This window comes from Poecile atricapillus, chromosome Z (assembly GCF_030490865.1).
Source record: "Poecile atricapillus isolate bPoeAtr1 chromosome Z, bPoeAtr1.hap1, whole genome shotgun sequence".
Taxonomy (NCBI): domain Eukaryota; kingdom Metazoa; phylum Chordata; class Aves; order Passeriformes; family Paridae; genus Poecile; species Poecile atricapillus.
The window spans coordinates 1,857,025-1,874,416 of NC_081289.1; the positions used below are offsets into that span (position 1 = coordinate 1,857,025).

General features: G+C 45.8%; 1 protein-coding gene across 1 annotated transcript in view; it reads right to left on the reverse strand.

Annotated features, from left to right (window-relative positions):
- LOC131592838 (exocyst complex component 4) overlaps window positions 1-17,392 on the reverse strand; it is a 292,946-nt gene that overhangs the window by 1,798 nt on the left and 273,756 nt on the right. The window lies entirely within an intron of this gene.

The following is a 17,392-nucleotide window of genomic DNA, read 5'->3' on the forward strand; positions in this document are numbered from 1 at the left end:
AAACACGAGAAACAAAAGCCCAACGAGCCTTTGGAGTATCCTTCCTAAAACAGAACTGAGATAAGGGAAACTCTCCGTGAGAGAGCATCCCAAAAGAGGTCAGCCCTGAAGAGACTGAACTGTCCAACAACACTGGTTAATTAATTGTGGTGCTTGATGATGGCCCAGACCTTGGCTTTTGCAGAATTCCATGAATCCTTGCACCCTGGTTAATTGTGGTGCTTGATGATGGCCCAGACCTTGGCTTTTGCAGAATTCCATGAATCCTTGCACCCTGGTTAATTGTGGTGTTTGATGATGGCCCAGACCTTGGCTTTTGCAGAATTCTGTCGGCTGCTGCTTTCATTCAGCAGTGCCACGAGCAGAGAAAGCTGAACGAAGCGCAGACATCTTCCTGCTGAACATCATCCTGAAATCCCACAATGGTTTGGGTTTGAAGGGATCTTAAAGCTCTTCTTGTTCTACTCCCTGCCGTGGACTTTCCACTGTCCCAGGGTGCTCCAGCCTGGCCTTGGGCACTTCCAAGGATCTGCTCTGGACACCCTGTGCCCAACCTGGGCTGGTCTCAAAGTGCCAGAAATCCCCTTTATTGAGGCTCAGAGAATGGTTTGGGTTGGAAGAGTCCTTTAAAGCCCACCTGGTTCCAGCTCTGCTATGATCTCACTTCTCCCTCCCTCTCCAGATATCCCATGGCTGAGCCCTGGAAGCTTTTCCTGCCCAGGCTGATGATCTGGGAAGGGTAAATCAGCTTCCCTGCGCATGGCCACATCCACATTAAAGCCAAAAGAAATCCTGGGGAGCTAAACTTGCTCTCTGGTTATGTTTGCTAATCCCATACAATTATTTATTAACCCATTTGTCAGATGATAAACTGAGCTTCTGATAACTTTTAATTATTTTCCTTGGTTTTAAACCTCAACTTTAAAAACACAAAGAGGTTGGCCAGCATTCCACGGAGCAGATTTCCCCTCACCTGTCCTCCATTTATTTATTCCCTCCATCCTTTTACAACTCACTTCCCTCAGCCACCTCTTGATAATCAAAAGAGGGTTTATAATGGCAGGGACAAACACACTTGTGAAAGGAAAATGAAGAGCCTAAATAAAAAATCACAGAACAAGAGGCTCGTCCCACTCCCTCTTTCATATTTCATTATTTGATAACATCAGAGGCTGAGTCCATCAGAGCTGTTTGGGCGAAGGCAAACAGGAGAGTGTCTGATCAATATTTATTAATACTTTCAAAGACAAGGAAGGCAAAGTTGAGCAGACTCTGTAATGGAGTGAATAATTACTCATGCAAATCGGGCTTGGCCGCGGGCGCTGCCACGCCAGAGCGGCAGGTTTTTAATTGCACCCAATTAAAAATGCACACCTTGTGCTCCTTCCCTGCTGCCTTGCTTGCTCCCCTTTTTATTTTAGAGGAAATTTTTAATTAAAAAATAATCTGATCCTGAGAAGAGTGACAGATGAATCCCATGCTTGTGAGATACAGGAATTCTTTAGTAAGCCCAGATTTAGGACAAATGAGGAAGGAAGGAGCTGTGAGGAGATGGGGCTGCGTCCAGTGATCAGTTTTAGTGCAGATTTAGTCCTTTTTTGCCTTTTTTTCCCTTTAAGGTGCTCTGTCTCCTTGGGAAGGCCATGGATCCTGTGGCTTGGAGCAAAACTTCCCTCCCCTGGATCCCAGGAAATTTCCAAATACAGGACTTGGAGCAGCCTGGGATGATGGAAAGTGTTCCTGGCCATGGCAGGGGTGGCACTGGATGATTTTGGAGGCCCCAACTCATTCCAGGATTGTGGGAATGCAGCTGATGGGAACAAAGCATCCCAGGGACTCATCCCAACAGAGAAATCCTTTTATTTCCATGTTTACTCTCAGTTATTTGTGGTGTTGCTGGGCTGAACTGCATTAGACAGGAATGGATTCTCCAGGCAGGAATTCCAGTCTGGATGCTGAATTAGCCAAAGGGAACTAAAAAAAAGGAGAAATATAAATGCTGACCCTGATCTCCCTCTCTTTTGGGGGATTGGGGAGGCGCTTTGGCAGCACCCAGAATTGCTGCTCTAATGGGAAAGTCAAAAAGGTTCAGTTAAGAGATTTTACACACAAAAACACAAACAGGTTCTTAGGGAGCAGCTCTCCCGAATTCCTGTGGAATAACAGCTGCTCTTTACAAGGGAATTTATCTGCTCCAAGCCTTCAGCTCCTTCAGGATGGTGAAAAAACTTCTCCACTGGCATCCAGCTCCAGTGTTGATGGCACATTTTGGGGAATGAGGAGTGAAGGACTACCTGAGGGACCCCAAATCATTAATATCCTGCTTGTACAGGGAAATTAATTAATTTTGATGGTTTGGATGACAAAGATTTGTTAATTTTTAAGAAGTAAAATGCATTTTTCACGTGAATAACTCACATCCCAACCAAGACACCTGTGGCCTGTTCCTCTGACCACTGGCAATGGGAATGGGTCCAGAGCTGCCTTGAATTTTTTGGGGCATTTTTTAGGACAAACCTAAGAGCAAATAATACAAAACTGAACTCTCCCTGCTCCCTTTATCCATCTGGATTTTCCCCTGGAAGATCCACCACAACACAAGGAACAGTTCTGTGCTAAGAGCAGACAGGGAAGGTTAAACATCCCTTTAATGGGATGGAAATGGTTCCCAGCTGCAGGAAGGAACATTCCACGGGCAAAACAAAAATGCAGAATCCACCTGACCCCCAAACTGGTTTGTTTTGTTGGGTTTTAAGCAGCACTTTTGAAAGAAAACAGCAAATTTCCAACCATGAACCCATCCTGCAAGGAGGCATTTTGAGCTTATATATCTGTAGATATCCATATTAAAAAAATGGTCTCTTGAACTCTCTTCTTGGAGAAAGAGAATAAAAATTAAGAAGCTTTCTCATTTAGGGGAAAAAAAAACTTGGGAAAGGCAATCAGGATGAGCCCAGCTCCTCTGAGGGCTATTAATACCATTCTCCATTTAAATGCTAATGTTCACCTCTAACCCCGAAAAAAAAAAGTTTTCAAAAGGTGGCCAGGTGAATTCCAAATGAAATCCTGATTTCCCTGAGAATGACTTGATCTCTTCTTCACAGGAGGACCTTGGTGTGAGATTTCAGAATAAAGGATCCCACTTTAATTATCCCTTCCCTGCTGTAGCTGGGGGCTCGCCCTGCATTAGACAGGAACGGATTCTCCGGTCAGGAATTCCAGTCTGGGCGCTGAATTAGCCAAAAGGAACCAAAACAAAAAGGAGAAATATAAATTCTGACCTTTATCTCCCTCTCTTTTGGGGGACTGGGGAGGTGCTTTGGCAGCACCCAGAATTGCTGCTCTAATGGGAAAGTCAAAAAGGTTAAGTAGGAAGCACTTAGTAGGAAAATCTGGATCAAAACTAAATGAGGGGAGAGGAAGGCAGGATAGAAAGAAGATTTTATGATGAGGGTGGGAAGGTCCTGGAATAGAATTCCCAGAGAAGCTGTGGCTGCCCCCAGATCCTTGGAAGTGTCCAAGGCCAGGCTGGAGCACCCTGGGATAGTGGGAGGTGTCCCTGCCCAGGGTGGGGGTGACACTGGATGATCTTTAAGGTCCCTTCCAACCTAAATCCTGAAAAGCCACCAGACAGGACAAGCAAGAAACAGAAGATGATAAAAAAGACCAAAGCTGTGGTTATAAAATCACTCCATTTTGACATTTGAAGATCATGGTGGAAACATGACATTTAAATATAGAGGGGGATGAGTGAGAACAAACAAAACAAAAAAAAACCCAAACAAACAAACAAACAAAAAAAAAAAACCCCAGCATGAATTAGGAGACTTGGTGACTTCAGTCAAGTAATGCAGAAAAAATGGAATTTCAGGCCTGGCTTGACCAAGAAGAAAATCCCATGGGGCATTTTTCCCTTTGGAGTTATTAGAGGTGAGAATGGAGAAGAGCTGAGGATGGTTATAGGGCACTGGAGCTGGGGCAGGAGAGACGAGTTCCAGCCAGGAGTTTGCAAAGCTAATTTTGAAAGCTCAGAACACCGAAGGAAAACCCAGGTAAAGCAGCAATTACTGTAATTTCTGCACCTCGTGAAGGCTGCGGGGATGTTTGCACACAGGCATCAGTGAGCAGCATTTTAAATCAAAAACCTGCAAATACGGGAGCTGCTGGTTCCATCTCCAGAGCTTCTGATGATGAGATGGAAAACAGGGATGGGGGGTGGCAGCTGCATCACGGCTTTTCATGGAATCACAAATGGTTTGGGTTGGAAGGGACCTTAAAGATCTTCTGATTCCAACCAGGACACCTTCCCTATCCCAGGTTGCTCCAAGCCCCATCCAGCCTGGCCTTGGACGCTTCCAGGGATGGATCCAGTTCCACTTTCCAACCACTGCTCATCCTAAACTGCAGCTACGACCCTAAAATAAGGGACACCGCCCTCAGGACACCATTCCATGAGGGAATGTAAATCCTGATCGACTTCTTTGGGTTTCTGCCTCGATTTTCAATTGATGTGGAGCAGTTCTGGGGACAACAACAGGAATGTTCCTTCTGTGCCTCCAGAAGAGCCCCAAGTGCTTTAGGGGAGTTCACATCAGGGATAGTTTTGCTGTTCAGGTCAACCTCAGCTCCTCCTGGACACCACACCAAGACCTGGACACTTCTGCGTGCCTGGGGTGAGGAAGAAGTCCCTACATGGCTCCATGTGTAACTTTTTTCTGTTTTGATTCTGCTGCACTTCTCGCACTTTTGGATTTCTCAGTCTCCTCTGAGCTGAGCTCCTTTGGGATCCTCCCTCACGGGGAGTTCTGTTTATCAGTTCTCTGGGTCAGAAGAAAACTCCAGAGCTCGTCAGGATCTTGTTTCTCTTGTGTTTATTTGTTATCACAAAGCTTGGCAGGTCTCTCCAGACTTTCTGCACAAGTTTAATTCACCATAACCTGGCTCACTTTGGCTCTAATGGCACAAAATGGCCCCTGAACTATGCAGTTCTTTTATCTTTATACTCCTCATTCTTATCCAATTAACAATAGACACGTTAATTATTTTTCTTAATGACCCCATGACCCATCACCTGTGTGCTGCACTGTGACATTTTCTATCCAATCACTTATTACTACCCAAAAACCTCTAGAAAAACATGAAAAAGAAGGAAAAGAGACAACGCCCTAAATCCTCCATCTTGTCTTCTATTTTCTAAACTAGTTTAAACCCTAAACTTTAACTTTTTCACCCAATGACTTAAGAAAACTCTCTAATTTACGCACATTTTTAGCTTTTCTATCTCACTTTAACAGTTATTTTCATGTAACACCATGAAAACACGCCCATAAATTTCATGTTATATGAAATTCAGTGCTCTCCTGGATCTCAGAGCCAGGCATCAGAGACAAGGGCACACGCTCTGTGTCTCAGACTCCAACACCATGGACTTAAAAACTCCCAAAATGAGGCCAGAAATGTTCCTGTCACTGTGATCTCCACCTTCTCCGTGCTCATACCCTTGGAAGCAGCTGCGCCATCACCACGTGGCACAATTTGGGGCAGGAGGCACAAATGGTTCTGGGGCTGTGCTACCACAAAAACATAAAAAAAAAAAACATTTAAAAACCTAAAACTGCGAATTTCCAAGATGGGAAACGATTTGGGAAAGAAAACAAAGCACGAGAGGAAGAACTAAAAGTGAATTTGGAGTACAGTGGTAGCTGTGCAAATCACAGCCCTTAATAAATAATCAAGGGATGGAAAGATAATATTGGGGATTTTTAAAAAGCTGGAAGAATAATTAAAATGAAGTAATTTATCCAAGGCAGGAAAAAGTACCAGAGATGGGAAGCCCTCACCCCTTGCTCAGTACCCACACAGGGCTCTGATCAGGTGCAGAGCCAGGCAAGAAAAACAAGTGTATTTGTTCAAAAGGGCACCAGCGCAGCCTTCTAATTAGAGACAACCTCGTTAGAAAATCCAATTATTTTCTCTTTTAAGGTTTAAAGCACAGAGACGGCGCGTGAAGCCCTACATACAAATCAGCTCACCTGGGGGTTCCTTTTTATACAGATGAAGCCATTTTGGATAAAACCCCCCAGCCAACACCTTTGGGTGCCACGTGCAGCTCTGTCACTGGGTTTGTCACCAGTGCAGAGCTTTTTGTCAAACACAGATGAGAAATCACCCCTCAAACGCAGAATTTATTAGCAAAGGGAAGGGTAAGGGACGTGCACAACATCACCACCCTTCCCCAAGCTCTCTCCTGTTCTCCTTCCTCCTTTTTATCCTGCTGTTTATCTGCCTTTTCTATCATTTTCTCATTAATATTTCCTTATTTCCTTTTCCCTTCCTCCTGGGGTTCATGGCTTGGACAACGCTGCCCTGCTGGGGAGCTTCAGGGGAGGCTCAGGTGGGAGATTAGAAGGAATTTCCTCATGGAAAAAGCTGATAAACATTGGAAAAGGCTTCCCAGGGAGGTTTGGCCCATCCCTGGAGGTGTCCAAGGATGTGACAAGGTGGGCACCGGGCACAGCTTGGATTCCCTGACCTTGGAGGGCTTTTCCAACCTCAACAATCCCAGGATTCTGGGAATGGGGATCCCTGAGCATCCCCACGTGCACGGAGAAATTCCTTAAACCCATCCCTGAACACCTCTGAGCCCCCTCCCAGAGCGCAGTGAGACACAGCAATTACACAGCTTTTCAAAGGAAGGATAAATCCATTAAAGCCCATTAAATAATTCTTCAAAAAACAATGTCTGAGCCACTCCTTGCAGCTCCAAACTGGCTGATCCTAATGAAAGATGGAAATTCTTGCTCTCCAAATGGAACTTTATAGGGTATTAAACAAGCACCCTCAGCACTTATCTAAATCTTTAATTAGTTCTATAATATACTGATGATATCAAGGCTAATTAAATTTATACAGATAAAGAGCAATGAAATTCTAGCCAAGTGAGCTGGAAAGTACATATTAAATAGTAAATTTAATGGCTCAGGAAGATAAATGCAATTTTGTATAAAAAAAAATTAAATTCAATTTACATGTGGTATTAAAATTGATTTTGAGTGTGCAAATGATTGGAAAAGAATCTTTTTAATAGATCAGTAAAAGTGTTAATCTGACCTGTTTAAATATCGGTTATTAATGCCAGCATTTGCAAATAAGCCACACACATTTACATTTTACTGCATATAGTAAAAATAAAAAAAAAATAAATTATCTATACCATCTGCCATTTATAAGGAATATTAAGGGATTTTTTTTTTCCCCTTGCTTCACGCATAAATTGGAGGGAACATGGAAACGAATGTAGCCTGAAAGAAGAGGGAGTCAGCACTTCCACGGAAAGTGCTGCAGAGATTGCTCCAGTCAGCAAAAATATCCCACAATTTTTGCTTCCCTTTGGGAACAACACTTCCTGTGGCAACCCCCCGGCTTTATTTAGGATCAAGTGAGGTGGAACTGGATGTGTTTGGGGAGGTGCTCAGTGGTGCTGGCTGAGCTTTGATAAACCAGGGACGGCTGGGAGCTGCCGATGGGGGAAGGGTACGATTGGTTCTACCTGATGGGGATGGAGCAGTGAACTGGGGCAGGAGCTCAAGCAAAGCCCTCAAGTCACTGTCAGCCTGTAGTAGGTTGTGGTTGGGTTACACAAGTCAATGTAAGCCTGTAGTAGGCTGTGGTTGGGTTCCACAAGTCAATGTAAGCCTGTAGTAGGCTGTGTTTGGGTTCCACAAGTCACTGTCAGCCTGTAGTAGGTTGTGTTTGGGTTCCTCAAGTCAGTGTCTGCCTGTAGTAGGCTGTGTTTGGGTTCCACAAGTCAATGTCAGCCTGTAGTAGGTTGTGTTTGGGTTCCACAAGTCAATGTCAGCCTGTAGTAGGTTGTGTTTGGGTTCCACAAGTCAATGTCAGCCTGTAGTAGGTTGTGTTTGGGTTCCTCAAGTCAGTGTCTGCCTGTAGTAGGTCCATCAAGGTCCACGGTTGGGTCCATCAAGCCACTGTTCACCTGTAGTAAATATGGTTGATTCCAACAAGTCAATGTTTGCCTGTGGTAGTTGTGGCCAGGTCCAAGAAGTCAGTGTCAGTCTGTGGTGGGTTGTGGTCAACTCAGTATTTGCAGTAGTTGTGTTGGGTCTGTTAAGTCTGTAGTAGGTTGTGTTGGGTCTGTTAAGTCTGTAGTAGTTGTGTTGGGTCCATTAACTCTGTAGTAGTTGTGTTGGGTCTGTTAAGTCTGTAGTAGGTTGTGGTCAGGTCTGTTAAGTCTGTAGTAGTTGTATTGGGTCCATTAAGTCTGTAGTAGTTGTGGTTGAGTGGATTAAGTCTGTAGTAGCTGTGCTGGGTCCATTAAGTCTGTAGTAGCTGTGCTGGGTCCATTAAGTCTGTAGTAGCTGTGTTGGGTCCAGCAGTTGGCTGTAGTCAGGTCCATCAAGCCAGAGTTTACCTGTAGTAACTATGGTTGAGTCCAACAAGTCAATGTCTGTCTGTGGTGGCTGGTGTTGGGTTCACCGGCTCCACGGCTGCCTGTAGTAGGTTGTGTTTGGGTTCCACAAGTCAATGTAAGCCTGTAGTAGGCTGTGGTTGGGTTCCACAAGTCAATGTAAGCCTGTAGTAGGTTGTGGTTGGGTTCCACAAGTCAATGTAAGCCTGTAGTAGGTTGTGTTTGGGTTCCACAAGTCAATGTAAGCCTGTAGTAGGTTGTGTTTGGGTTCCACAAGTCAATGTAAGCCTGTAGTAGGCTGTGGTTGGGTTCCACAACTCCATGCTCCCCTGTAGTAGGTCACGGTCTGGTGCTTCCCAGGAGCTTCCCCAGGGGTTGGGCAAACAGCCCCAAATTGTTGAAAACTCCAAATTTTTCTGCTCACCTTTTCTCATTTACTTTGAATGCTGTGGTGGCTTCCAAAATTCAGGAATGGAGATTTTTTTCTGTGGACAAGCTGACACCAAATCTAATTTGTTATAATTTTTTGTTGATCACACTGATGGTTTTCATGGAAGAGTTAATTTTTTTTGGATTCTCTTGCCTCATGGCCCTGTTATTATTATAATATAATAATACTAATAATACTAATACTAATAATACTAATACTAATGTATTGTATATTATATATTATACATTATATATTATATATAATATATAATATATAATATATTATATATAATATATAATATATAATATATAATATATAATATATAATATATAATATATAATATATTATATATTATATATTATATATTATATATTATATATTATATATTATATATTATATATTATATATTATTATTATATATTATTGATTATATATTATTGATTATATATTTATTATATATTATATATTACATATTATATGTATATTATATGTATATTATAGATATTGTATCTATTGTATCTATTATATATATTATTTATATTATATATATTATTATTGTTATTATTATTTTGAGTTATCCAAACCAGGAGGGAACAAACCCCTGCAGCAGCCTCCAACCCAGCCCAGTGACCCACCACAGTGCCACCACCACCACCATGACCTCAAGGACATCGACTGCCACCACCCAAGGAGAAGAAATGGGACAGAAAGAGACCAGGATGGGTTCAGTGCCACAGTTTGAGATGTCCAGAAGTGGTGGACATCATCATGGAGCTGTGGGTCTGCTGGATGAGGGATTAAGAGCTTCAACCCTCTTCTCCTCGATTTCTGTGCTGGCCACTGGCCTGAGGAACATTTCATCCCAACTCTGCCAGTTCTCAACACTTCTCCCAGCGCTTGGAAACCTCCAGGTTTGACACCGCAGGTTTTTACAGGCAGCTGTTCCTCATTTCCAGCATTTTTGCTTCAAATTGCTTTTCCCTCTCTATCATTTTGAGGGCAAAAGTCGTATTCAGAGGGATTTAAACCCAGCATTGCTAAAAAAGCAGCTCCCACACTGCTGTGTACAGCACAGCTGTGGCCTCTTCTGGTCATTCCTGCTGGGTTCAGCTCCAATTATCCCAACTTTTTCATCCAACAGAGCTTCACTACAATATTATTTTTTTACCAAACAGCACAAATCTGAGCATTTGAAATGAAAATATTATCAAAGCAATGTCAGTGCAGGGTAAAACCCAGAGTACATGGGGTTTCTATCTCCACTCTCCACTGCATGGAAAAACAAGGTTTTCCTCATGGAATATCTTGGAGTTGCATCCCTTTGCTCATCACTTTTTATGGACAGACTCCACTGCAGCGCAACAGCAGCTCCTTGGAAACAAAACTGGTCCCCACAGAGTGAGAAGAGAATCCCTGCACTGCTTCTGGATGGTGGAGTAGTTCAGAGCCATCAAAAGTAGAGCGATTCTCTGAACTGCCTTTCATCTCCTCCCAGGAACGCACCTTCAACTGCACAAAACCTCCAGGCTCTCCAAAGGACTCTGCTGGGAGAGCTGAAGCTGGAGTTTCCCGTAGTCATTTATTAATTTATCAACCTCTGGCAATTCCCTTTTGAGAATTTCCCGAGGCGCTTTGGAGACACCGTGTGCAGAGTTTCTCTGCTCTCTCAAAGGCTGCTTTGAGGGTGAGAAGGACCAGTGACCCCACCAGTGGTCCCCTCCAACCTCATCCGTTCTGTGACTACAGGGCCAGAGGGAAGCTCCTTGTGTCTCCAACGGGATGGATCCAACCATCCAACCCAGCAACAGCCACCCCACAGAATCATGGAATCACGGAACTTCCAGCTTGGAAAAGCCCTTTAAGATCATCCAGTCCACTGCTAAGGCCACCACTGGCCATGTCCCCAAATGTCACATCCACATGGCTTTAAATCCCTCCAGGGACGGATATTCCAGCCCTGGGCAACCCTTTGGCTGAAGAGATTTTTCCTAATACTGATGCTCCTTGAGTAACCTCCCAGATTCCATCCCTGAAAGCCCCTCCAGGGGCTAAAAGCACATCTCCCTGATGATTCCCAAAATCATGAAGGAAAACTGAATTTCCCCCAGCGCCCCACTTTTAACAGACAGCAGAAAAATTCACCCATTTCCCACATTTAGCTGGGCTTAGGAAAACAACCCGGGATCTGAAGGCACTGAATCCTGTTAGAAAAATCATATTTTATATCTTGCTTCTTCCCAATCCAAGCTCTTCCCCACCAAAGCTTCAAACTTGCTCTTATTTTCACTTCTGTCCTTCTCCTCTTTGTTTTTCCACACGTGACAACGTGGAATCCGTGTCTGATCTACGACTTTTGCGTGCGCTTGAGAGACCCATTTCAGCTTTAGGTGTTAATGCACCTCTGTGACGTGAGGTGGCAGCTGAATTTTAGAGCTTCTCTGTGTTATTTGAGCTCAAATCTGGAATACAAATTATAAAATACAAGGGGAGCTTTACAGCCTTCAGTAAAATTGGAGTAAGACGTGATCCATTGCGCATAATTTCCTGAATATATCTGAAAGTCGACATCACACGTGCGTGTCTTCAGTGCAGTGCTCTGGATGTAATTACTTAAATATCTCCCTCAAAAATAAGAATTGAGGCATTTGGACTTTACCTAAGTGTGTGGATTTCTCCTGGCTGCGAGGCCCAGGTTCATTAGAGGACAGATTTAATTGCTACATCAGAGTTTGTGTGTTGATATTCGACATCTGACGCGCGAAAGTTCAGGGACGCCAATCAGGCGCGGTGCAGATGCCACTCTGCAAAATGTTCTCAGACAGTCTCCATCTGTCAGATATGGTAATCCCTGCTCTCCATCAATAATTCACCTCCTTCACTCCATGTTTCCCGCATTTGAGTCAGAATTTTTAATGTCAGCCCCAGCAGAGGCTCCACCTTGGATAGACGGCGTTGCCTGATCTGCATTCTCCGCTCATTCCTGCCCCGGAGCCTCTCGCCTTTGGCACTTCAAGAATAATTTCTCAGTTTATTTGTTGGTTTTGTTGGTTTTTTTAACTGCAAAAATCACAGCTCTCCTTTTGGGCCGTCTCATCTCACTCGAGGGTGGAAGTCAGAGGGTAATTATAGCAATCACACCAAAATCCAGCTTGGATGGATCCCGCCTTTCCCAGGAAAGCTCCTGGGGAACGCTGCGGGGGCGGCTGAATCCCCCAAATAAGATGTTGCTGCACAGCTGAAGAGGGAGGAAAGGGGAGGGAAGAAGATGATGTGGAGCTGTTCCTCCATGGGTCAGAAAATGCTGAGTGGCTTCTTGTCCCCAGCTGACCCCATGGAGCCCATAAAATCTTGGTTACATCCCAAATTCTTTGCAGCCTTAAATCCCTAATGAGAATTAATTTAAAAAAAATAAATATATATATTTATATGGAAAGCAACTTTTTACACAGGCCACAGATAGTGAAAGGACAAAAGGAGAGTTTTAAACTAAAAGAGGTGAGATTTGGATTAGATTTTAGGAGGAAAGGCTTTATTGTGAGGGTGGTGAGGCACTTGGAGCACCCTGAGATAGAGGAAGGTGTCCCTGTCCACGGCAGGGGATGGAACTGGATGGGCTTTGAGGTCCCTTCCAACCCAAACCATCCCAGGATTCCTTGATCCCAGAGCCAGGAGATGGCTGGCTGTTGAGAACATTCCCTGGCATGAGGGCAAATTCCCCCCACAATCATCAGTCCTTCAGCCCTGGTGACAAAGGAAGGTCCCCAGGTGCCCCCAGTAGCAGCACCCCCAGCTCTCACCATTTGAAAGGTGGAAAAAAATCATCCTGGGACTTTCTTTGGCCAAAGGGAATAAACCCTGAAGGTACGAAGTGACAGCTGGGAATGTTACAGATCTTGGAATGACCTGCACATCCCTAGGGAACCTCAGCAGAAGGTGAAGGATGAAACTCCTGGTTGCAGAATGGAGCTGGTGGAAATCCTTACTTAGGATTATTTAAGATTGTTTAGGTTCACCAGCTGAACGTGTGGCTTTGCATCAGGACTCACCACCAGCTCTGAGTTGGCTAGAACGTCCAAGCCAAAAGTCAATGAATTAAAGATCTTGTTGATTAAGGAGTAATTAAATATAGAGGAAATGGAAATCCAAGTGTCCAGTGCAACCATTTCACCACCATGGTCACCACTGACCCTTATCCCCAGCTGCCACATCCACACGGTTTTGAACTCTTCCAGGGATGGTGACTCCACCACTGCCCTGGGCAGCTGTGCCAGTGCTTTATAACCCTTTCTGGGGAAAAAAAAATGTTCCTATATCCAATCTAAACCTTCCCTGAATGACTTAAAAAGCTGGAACCCTGCTGTTCCTGGGCTACACCTGAGGCCATCCCTGCTCTACCCCAATGCCGTGTCATGGTTGGTCCTCTCAGTTCTGCTATTCCTGTCCTTTCCTCAGTTTTCCTTTTCCCTACTCTATCCCACCAGGAATTGGCCCTGGGACATTTCTCTCCCTTGAACTGACCCTGGGACATTTCCATTTCCATTTCCATTTCCATTTCCATTTCCATTTCCATTTCCATTTCCCTTCCCTTCCCTTCCCTTCCCTTCCCTTCCCTTCCCTTCCCTTCCCTTCCCTTCCCTTCCCTTCCCTTCCCTTCCCTTCCCTTCCCTTCCCTTCCCTTCCCTTCCCTTCCCTTCCCCTTTTCCCCCCTTTTTTTCCCCATTTCCCCTTTTCCCTTTTCCCTTTTTCCCTTTTCCTCTTTCCTTTTTTCCCCTTTCCCTTTCCCCTTCCCATTTCCCCCTTTCCCTTCTCTCCCCTCACAATCCCTCCAGTCCGACCTGGCCACATCCTCGCTGTCCCTCTGTGTCCCCACAGCGCCATTTCCCTCCCTCCCAGCCATTCCCTGCCCATTCCCAGCCCTCCCAAGGAACACATTTCCCAGCTGGGAAAGCTCCACTCCTGCCTCAGTCTGATTCAGAGACAGAGAGGGAGGTTTGACTGCAGTGGCTGCAGCACCATCAGCCAGCGCTGGGATCGGTAATTCCCGAGCTGATATCGGGGTCTGAGGGCTCCTAATGAGATCTGAGTGCCAGGGCAAAGCCATCTGCTCCTCCTGGGCCTCTCCGGCTGTGGGGCTCCTGCTGGGAAGATGCTGCCTCCTGTGAAAAAGGCAGGACATTTTCCTAATTGCTGCCATTTGCAGGTGGGAGCCGGGCAATAGAGATGCGTCTCCAGCTGACAATCCGATATTTACCTTTCCTTCAGCTGCAGACAAATGCCCGGGATGGCTGCTCACGACACACTTGATGGTTCTTCCTTTTATTTATTTTTTTTCACAGTCATTTCTTTTTTATGTGTGTTCAATTCCCTTCTTAAAAATCTGCCCTTTCCCTTAAAGCTGCTTGTCGGGAATTTCATCAGAACCTCCCAGAACAGGATCCAGCACAGAACCCGCCTTTAAGCATGGGAGGAAAAAGCAGTTTCTAACCCAAACAGGAGATCCAAAGTCTTATGGGAGAGCTCAGACATGGGGTTCACATTCCCGTGCACTCACAGCGGGATCTGTTCCCATGGGATGGCTCTGGATGTTTGCCCAAGCTCAGTCTGAGGGTTGGGCTCTTCTCCCAAGCTGACAAAACAAAAGGGAACAACCTCAGGTTCCAGGAGAGGTTTAAGTTGGATATCAGGGAAAGTTTCTTCCCCAGAAGTTTTCCAGCCTTGGTGGAGTCCCCATCCCTTGAGGGATTTCAAAGCTGTGTGGATGTGGCACCTGGGGACAGGGGCAGTGGTGGCCTTGGCAGTGACAGGTAAAGGATTTGGCTCAATGATCTCAGAGGGCTTTTCCAACCCAAATGATTCCCTGATTCCAAAAGATGATCCACTGAAGCCCATTCCTTGTGCTGGGATGTGCCACTCTTTGCTACTCTAAAGCAAAAAAGCCCCTTTAATTAAGGAAAACCAACATAATTCCCTCTTTTTCCTCGCCTGGAGTTCCGCTGGATCCCATTTCCATCCCTGCATCCATCCGTGTCTCCAGCCCAACCCTCATGTGATGCTCCATGAGATTTCCAGAGCCTGCAGCTGTGGAAGTGCAGGGAATCAGAGGAAGCTCCTTGGACTGGACAGAGAGGAGAGGATTTGCTGGAATGTTCCTATGGAAGTTTTAGAGCAAGCACACAAATAAAGCTGCTCTCTGTGCACACAAAATCCTGCTAAAGCCAGTGGTGGATCCACCACACACACACACAGAGGCTTTATCTGGACCTAAAAATGAGCTTTCACACTCATCCTCGTATTTCTCTGGGATGAAAATCTTATCAGGATCTGGACACCATCTGGAACTGCAGTTTTGGTCTCCTGATCCAGACTTTAGACCTGGTCTAAGACTCTGCAGCCTGGGGGGAGCTGTGGGGAGAGCCCTGGGGCCTCTTCCCAGCCAAAACCTCTTCCCAACGAAACATTTTCCACGTTTCCTGTGGGAAACAAACCGCAGGGAGAAACTGAAGGCCCCTGCAAAGCTGGGAACCGGGCAGAACTCCTTGTCCCACCCCCTGAGCCCCAGCCAATGTGTCCTGGGTGGGTTTCCCAAGGATCCAGAGCCCATGGGGAGCTGACCCCACCCCACTGCCCACCATGGACCCCGTGGATTTGCTCCATATTTTTGCTGCCATCACCCACAACCCAAATTCTGTGCAAATAAAGAAAACATTGACGATTTCCCAGAGCCACCACAGAGGTGACAGTGGCCACCAGGACTGACACCTCAAACCCTGGCCTGAAGAAAACAATGCCCACCTCACATTCCACAGGCCTGGAGAAACAAAATGATCCAATTCCAGCTGGACAAGCCGAGTTTCCTGAACTCAGACCTTCTATTAAAGCACTTCCACAAGTAACTGGCCGGTGGCAAAGCATCATCACCGAGGCCAAAATCACTAAAGGTGGAAAATAAGAAGAAAAACTTCCAGCAAGAAAAATCCCTTGCCTTTAATTACCATTAGCAATGCAGCATGACAGAGGGAGATAAACACACAGGCACCTACACAAATAAGGAGCTTGGGAACACAAAGTAATTACTTTGATTTTTTTCTCCCCCCCCCCCCCCCACCGACATTCAAAACTTATTAGTCTCCAGAAAGCACATATCAGCAAAAGACTGTCACCTCAGGGATAAATGAGGGATTTGTTTGTAATTCATTTCCAGGAGAATATATCCTGATGGTTTTAAGGCAGAGGAGGAACGTGCTCTGGCCAGAACAGACTTCTTAAAAGTGTTTATTCCCATCTTCCCCAGCCGCTTCCCTGGAAATGGGAACGCCAGGTTTCTGCTGGCTGAGAAGTTCACCCCCATTGATTGTTTCTCTAACACGCCACAAACCGAGCGAGGAAAAGTCAATGAAGCCTCTCAGTTTTTCAGTCCATTTCCAGTTTAGGAAAATTGAATTAATCTCTTTACTCGGAGCAGCTCAGACATCCCCGTCCAGGCAATGAAAATCATTGCAGAGGCCACGAAAACCTCTCTCTTTAAAGGTTACAGAGCGAAGATTAAAAGCGCCTCCGGGAAGGGCTGAGAAGCCTGATCAAAATAAAACACTGAGTCAACACTGGAAAGGCTGAGCAGCAGCGGTGCCTTCCAGAGCCTGCTGATCTTTCCAGATGCTTCCTTCTGGCACTTGGAGCGCTCCCCATGGATTGGGGATGCTCCGTGATTTCCCACATCCAGCGTGTTCAGGGCTAGAGGAACTGCTGTGTGAATTTAGCCCCTGATCCTGTTACTCTGGGGTTGCTACAGGGTGGAAAGCCTCGAGGGTTGTCCTTGAGGAATATTTGAGAGCAGCCCTGAGGAGAAGGACTGGGCACATCCATGGAGAAGAGAGGGGTTTCCTCAGGGCAGAGTCACAGCTCCCAAAATATTCCAAAATCTCCTCACCAATCCTGTGCTGGGGAGCTGAGAAGTTTCAGCAAAGAACTTGGGCACGCCACAGCTTCCAGGAGCTCGTGAAGGACTGGAAAAGCTGAAAGTTTGGGAAACCTGGAGCAGGCACTTGGCTGAAAAGGCCAAAGGATCTGGGGAAGGGTCTGGAGCCCCAGGAGAGGCTGAGGGAGCTGGAAAGGGGCTCAGCCTGGAGAAAAGGGGGATCAGGGGGAATTTCTGGCTCTGCACAACTCCCTGACAGGAGGGGACAGCTGGGGGGGATTTGGGATCTTATCCCAGGGAACAGGGACAGGAGGAGAGGGAACGGCCTCAGGCTGGGCCAGGGGAGCCTCAGGGTGGATTTTAGGGAAAATTCCCTCATGGAAAGGGCTGCCCAGGGCAGTGCTGGAGTCCCCATCTCTGGAAGGATTTAAAATCCATGTGGATGTGGCACTTGGGGACAAGGGCACTGGTGGCCTGGGCAGTGCTGAGGGAACAGCTGGATTTCCTGATCTTTGAGGGCTTTTCCAACCTAAACACTTCCATGATCTCCCAAAACAGGGAGACACCCCAAGAAATGCTCCAGGGAATGCTGTGAAGGAACCAAGTGGTGCCATCCTAAAAC